Source organism: Anneissia japonica, unplaced genomic scaffold, assembly GCF_011630105.1.
Source record: "Anneissia japonica isolate Jap-2015-1 unplaced genomic scaffold, ASM1163010v1 scaffold287597_len576451_cov177, whole genome shotgun sequence".
NCBI lineage: Eukaryota > Metazoa > Echinodermata > Crinoidea > Comatulida > Comatulidae > Anneissia > Anneissia japonica.
The window spans coordinates 406,796-413,423 of NW_022745867.1; the positions used below are offsets into that span (position 1 = coordinate 406,796).

The window sequence follows — 6,628 nt, forward strand, 5'->3', positions numbered from 1 at the left end:
TGCGTAAATGTTTCAATTAAAAATAACTTTAAATATTTTTCCTTTCCACTAGACTTAAAAAATTGTATTAATTTGCGTAAATGTTTTAATTAAAAATAACTTTGAATATTTTCCCTTTCCATTACACTTATAAATTATTGTATTAATTTGCGTAAATGTTTCGCTTAAAAATAACTTTTAATATTTTTCCTTTCCATTGGACTTATAAATTGTTGTATTAATTTGCTTAAATTTTTCGATTAAAAATAACTTTAAATATTTTCCCTTTCCATTAGACTTATAAATTGTTGTATTAATTTTCTTGAATGTTTCAATTAGAAATAACTTTAAATATTTTCCCTTTCCACTGGAATTATTAATTGTATTAATTTGCGTAAATGTTTCAATTAAAAATAACTTTTAATATTTTCCCTTTCCACCTGACTTATAAATTATATTAGTTTGCGTAAATGTTTCAGATAAAAATAAATTTGAATATTTTCCCTTTCCACTTGACTTATAAATTGTTGTATTAATTTGCGTAAATGTTTCAGATAAAAATAACTTTGAATATTTTCCCTTTCCACTTGACTTATAAATTGTTGTATTAATTTGCGTAAATGTTTCGCTTAAAAATAACTATTAAAAATAACTTTTAATACTGGTAAATATTTTCCGTTTCCACTGGAATTATTAATTGTATTAATTTGCGTAAATGTTTCAATTAAAAATAACTTTGAATATTTTCCCTTTCCATTACACTTATAAATTGTTTTATTAATTTGCGTAAATGTTTCAGTTAAAAATAACTTTGAATAATTTCCCTTTCCACTCGACTTACAAATTGTATAAATGTTTCAATTAAAAATAACTTTAAATATTTTTCCTTTTCACTAGACTTAAATAAATTGTATTAATTTGTGTAAATGTTTTAATTAAAAAATAACTTTAAATATTTTTCCTTTCCAATGGACTTACAAATTGTTGTATTAATTTTCTTGAATGTTTCAATTAGAAATAACTTTAAATATTTTCCCTTTCCACTGGACTGATAAATTGTATTAATTAGCGTAAATGTTTCAATTAAAAATAACTTTAAATATTTTCCCTTTCCAATGGATTTACAAATTGTTGTATTAATTTTCTTGATTGTTTCAATTAGAAATAACTTTTAAATATTTTCCCTTTCCACTGGAGTTATTAATTGTATTAATTTGCGTAAATGTTTCAATTAAAAATAATTATTTTAAATATTTTCCCTTCCCACTGGACTTATAAATTGTTGTATTAATTTGCGTAAATGTTTCAATTAAAAATAACTTTGAATATTTTTTTTCTTTCCATTGGACTTATAAATTGTTGTATTAATTTGCTTAAATTTTTCGATTAAAAATAACTTTAAATATTTTCCCTTTCCACTGGACTTATAAATTGTATTAATTTGCGTAAATGTTTCAATTAAAAATAAATTTAAATATTTTCCCTTTCCATTAGACTTATAAATTGTATTAATTTGCGTAAATGTTTCAATTAATAATTACTTTGAATATTTTTTTCAATTAAAAATAACTTTTTAAAACATGTTCCCTTTCCATTAATTACTTTGAATATTTTCCCTTTCCATTGGACTTAAAAATTGTTGTTAATTTGCGTAAATGTTTCAATTAATAATTACTTTGAATATTTTCCCTTTCCACTGGACTAATAAATTGTTGTATTTATTTGCGTAAATGTTTCAGTTAAAAATAACTTTGAATATTTTCCCTTTCCACTGGACTTGTAAATGTTTCTATTAAAAATAACTTTAAATTTTTTCCCTTTGCATTGGACTTAAAAATTGTTGTATAATTTTGCGTAAATGTTTCTATTAAAAAAAACTTTAAATATTTTCCCTTTCCACCGGACTTATAAATTGTTGTATATATTTTCCCTTTCCACCGGACTTATAAATTGTTGTATTAATTTGTGTAAATGTTTTCCTTTCCATTAAAAATAACTATGTATTTTCCCTTTGCATTGTTGTGTAAAACTTTGAATATTTTATTGTATTAATTTGCAAGAATGTTTTCTTATTCTTTCAGATTGTGGCAACTAGTGATTTGGCAATTAAAGCTTTCAATTCCAGTTTTATATTTTGAATAAATAAATATTCATTGTAATTTAGTATATGAATATTTCAAATAAATATTTTGAATAAATAAATATTCATTGTATTCAGTTTTGTATTGTTTTTTCTTCTTGAGCATTGGGAGAGCAGGATGAGCAAAAAAAAAAAAGCGCCCTCGAATAGAAAAAGGCCGTAAATATGACTAAGTTATTTGGCCACAATAGTCTGTCCGGTTCTGGTAAAAATAGTGAAGAAAATCGCCCTAAATAGCCATTTTAATCCAAAATTTTTTAGGGTGTCTTAACTGTCAATGGCAGTAAGCGCCCTCTAACATCCAATTTTTTCAGAATGGCATAAAAACTGGCTATTAGAGGGCACTTCCACCTTAATTAAATTAATGACAAATAAGACACCACCGAAAAACGTTGAACTAAAATGGCTATAGAGGGCGGTTTTCAGCACCACACAGGAACCCTTTAAATAATTTTAGAGACCCTGGAAATTTTGGATTCTATTAGAGGGCGCCCTTCAGCACCACTTTTAATAGAAATTTAGGGACATACGAAAAATTAGCCTTTTTCTATTGGAGGGCGCTTTTTTCATCTTACCTGCATCCATCAGTCAAGCCATCAGTCTTCAAACTTGAACAGCAAAGAAACATCAAAACAATTCAATTCATTATGTAGAAAGTTAAAATGCTCTGCTAGGCTAATATTAATTATAGTAGCTTTTTGGTTCTCTTAGTAATTAGTCAGTTCATATCTTCTGTACAATATAATCAGTTTTTTTTAAATGAAGCAACTGTTGTTTCAATGCTGCAACAACTCACCTGCATTCACCAGTCTTCAAACTTGAACAGCAAAAGAAAAGTCAACACACTACTTATATTTTTTATTATCTTCATAAACAAAATCACATAATGTAAATTATTAGGCATCAACAATTCATTATATAGAAAGTCAAAATGCTCTGCTAGTAATCATAGTAGTTTTCTGGTTCTCTGGTCTGATTGTAATAAGCCAGTTCTTATCTTCTGCACAATATACTCAGTTTTTTCAGAATGAAGCAATTGTTGTCTTGATGCTGCAACAAATAATATAACTGCTGTTTGTTCTCTTTCACCTGGACTATGGCATCGCAATATTCAGCAAGATGTTCAAGCTACACTTCTGTATTGTATTAGGCGTGACAAATTAAATTAACTAAAATTAAATTGCCTATATTAGACGAAATTAATTATAATAGGTTTCTCTTCCTTTTCTTGCTCTGCAGCAGTACTTTTCCTGCATCTACCAAAAATAGGTAAAAAAAAAAATTAGACACAAACACGAATTAAACAAAATTAAAGGTAATAGTAAAGTTACTAATTTCATGCAGCTGTTGTATAATTTTGGTTCAGATTTATTGATTGATCATATAAAATAAAATTTGTTTTTCTGAGTTGTAACACATATAAAGTTCATTGACATATAAGTACACAAAAACATTCAGCTGCATAAGGTAGTAAAGGTATTACATACATCATAACATAGAAAGTATAAATATTAAAAGTTATATAAAAAGACTTAAAAACCAATAAAACCCATGAAATGAAAAAAAAAAATAAATAAAAATAAAATTTCAACTAAAGGGACTGCCCTGCATTTGTGTATTAAAACTTACCTACTGAATTTATTATTATCGACTAATTCCAAGATATGTGTATTGGTTTGTCATTTCAATATCCTTCCAATTTGAATTGATTCCACATAGTTATAACCTTTTCTAAAATCAAACACCAAATAATTGTCCTTACACCAACTTAATACTTACAGTATTATTAATTCTTTGATGTATATCAAAATTTAATTATCATCTTGCAAAGAGATTTGCCTGTCATCTGGAAAAAAATAAATAAAATACAGATATTGTTTTTGTATTCTCAGATACTTTCACAAATACTGATTTGGGAAAGCACAAGTTCAGTGTTGTAGTGGTTAAGAGACCAGGCTAGTTCTCTGGTGTGTCAATCCCAATTCCATGTACCAGTGAGTACTGCAATGCCATTCAATGCTGTTTTTTTATGTTAGGAATGTTATTTTTTTCATACAGAATGCTCAGCATGTTCCATAATACTTGCAAGTGGGCCTACTGTGATGCTTTTCAATTGTTTTATTTTTTTCCAAACACCATCAAATATAATTCTCACAAACAGTATTGTAATTGCCCCATCAATATGCACCCTTGTCAAACAGGCATGATTCCATATGCTTTGACACTTTAACATTGACTGGATGCTAATAATAATAATAATAATAATATAATAATAATAATAGATGGATTTTTATATATAGCGCAGATAAACTAGGTCTCTATGCGCTTGGGACTAGATGTTCCACTTTTTAATAACTTTCTCCTTCCCTGAGGGTCACTTCATGTCCACCACAGCAAGTAAACTTGTGCACTATGCCTTCCTTTACCAGGATTATGGCACTATTCAGCAAATCTCCTAACAAAACTTCAGTACACTTTTCACAACTTGCCGCATGGGTCATATTCTGTTGCTGCATCTGCCAAAAAAAAAATGATGAAAACTGAGACAGTTGGAATGTTCAATGGACTTTCTTTATTTTTGTTTTTTTTGTTTTGTTTTGTGGGGTAGAAATAGGGGAAGGTCCACCACTACAGGCTGCCGCAACCGGGGGTGCGTCCAGGATATTAGGTGAAAATAGCCACAAGAATACTGTTTAATTATTGGAATAAGTTTAATTATTGGAATAAATAATATTTATCTAAGGGTATAAATAGAGATTATATAATTGCTTTTTCACATTGGCGTGTACAAATATACACAGACACATACGAAAGGTATCAAAATTATATAAAAAAATTTTTAAAATATTGATTGGGAAAACATTTAAGGATAAAAGCACAGGAAAGTACAAAAAGCAACTTATTTCCACCGTAGTCCCCAAATGAGAATACTAAAATACCAGAAAAATAATAATAGAACTATAAATATGGAAACAATACAATAAATACATTTAAAATATTACAAAAAATTCAATTTTGAAACATCATCAAATTTAAACTGTATTGTATTATGAAGTCCAGATATATAATGGTTCTTTATGAGTTCCTAACAGTAAGATTAATTAATTTAAACACAGGTGGTTTTTTTTTTTTTATCTTACCAGTTGGTTGTCCAAGTAGCACAAAACAAATCCTTTATTTACCACCACACCACTGCAACCACTCTCACAGAGAACAGAGACTGGATGCGAGCCAACAGTACCTGCGGAAACTATGCCTCTTGTTTTGTATGGAGTACCCAGTCGTGTCGTCACAACGCCAGGTGGCGCTCTCTGTTGCCAACAGACGTTGGTTACTGATCATTACACCTTAATGACTTCATAGGCTTTCTGGAATAGGCATTTTAAAATCTAATATTTTACCATCAAAATGTACTAAAAACACAAAAGCTTGCATTATATTAGTTATTGAACACACATTATATCAATTAAAATTTACAAAGAAAAAGTAAGTTAAAACATCCTAATAATTACATTAAAAATTGGGATCAATGGTGTGTCAGTGAAGAAAATGGCGTCCGGTTGACACTTTTTGCAACGATAGCAACGGAGTAGTATCACATGGTATCGTGACGTAACACTGTAGTACTCTATGCCTTTTCAATACAACACCCTGTCAACTTCTCCAAGTGCTTTGTTGATTTATGGTACAGTATCGGTAAAAGACAACACTCTATTCTGCAACATCAAAAAATGTGTGGTGTTGCAACTTGTGTTTGTATATTACTAATACAAAATTATAATGTAGGGACGTAGCACACCCGATAAAGTATTAAGTATTGATATAATAACCATTATGTTTATTATGACATACATTTTGTGTAGTTATACTGTATATTGGATTTTACACTTTTACATACTATTGCTGTAATTGTAGTAATGTGATAATAATGTGTTATACTTTGTAATATAGTAGGTTACCGTATGCTGTATGGTGTTATGATAGTGATTATGAAATACTGTTGTGATGGTGTACTGTATAATATTGTAACATTTATATTGTGTTATTTAAATGTAAATCATCAGAATATACAATTTTATATTATAGTATTGAACCACTATGATAATAACCTCTACAAGTGTTATTTACACATTTAAATTAACTGCACTTTTATAATTTTGATTATGTTAATTTAAATTATTGTGTAATAGCCAATATATAGGTTTTTGATTTAATAAGTTTAATAGGTATGTGAAAAAATAGAGTAGAAACAATGTGCAGATTGTGTTCCCACAAAACAAAATTAGGAAATTTTATTATTACGCCACTTTGTTTTTTGTATTGGACAAATTAAAAAAAAAAAAGCTGCCATCCTAATAGAAAGAAAATTCCCACATTTAAAGTATTACCTGACTACCCTCTTCATCCATATGAATGACTTCATAGGCTTTCTGGAATAGGCATTTTAAAATCTAATATTTTACCATCAAAATGCACTAAAAACACAAAAGCTCGCATTATATTAGTAAT

General features: G+C 28.2%; 1 long non-coding RNA gene across 1 annotated transcript in view; it reads left to right on the top strand.

Moving 5' to 3' along the window:
• LOC117120068 overlaps positions 1 to 2,213 on the top strand; it is a 13,187-nt gene extending 10,974 nt beyond the window's left edge. Inside the window, exon 5 of the long non-coding RNA XR_004447286.1 lies at positions 2,061 to 2,213. This is a non-coding gene — a long non-coding RNA (uncharacterized LOC117120068). The remainder of the gene's footprint in view (positions 1 to 2,060) is intronic.
• The last annotated feature ends 4,415 nt before the right edge of the window (positions 2,214 to 6,628 follow it).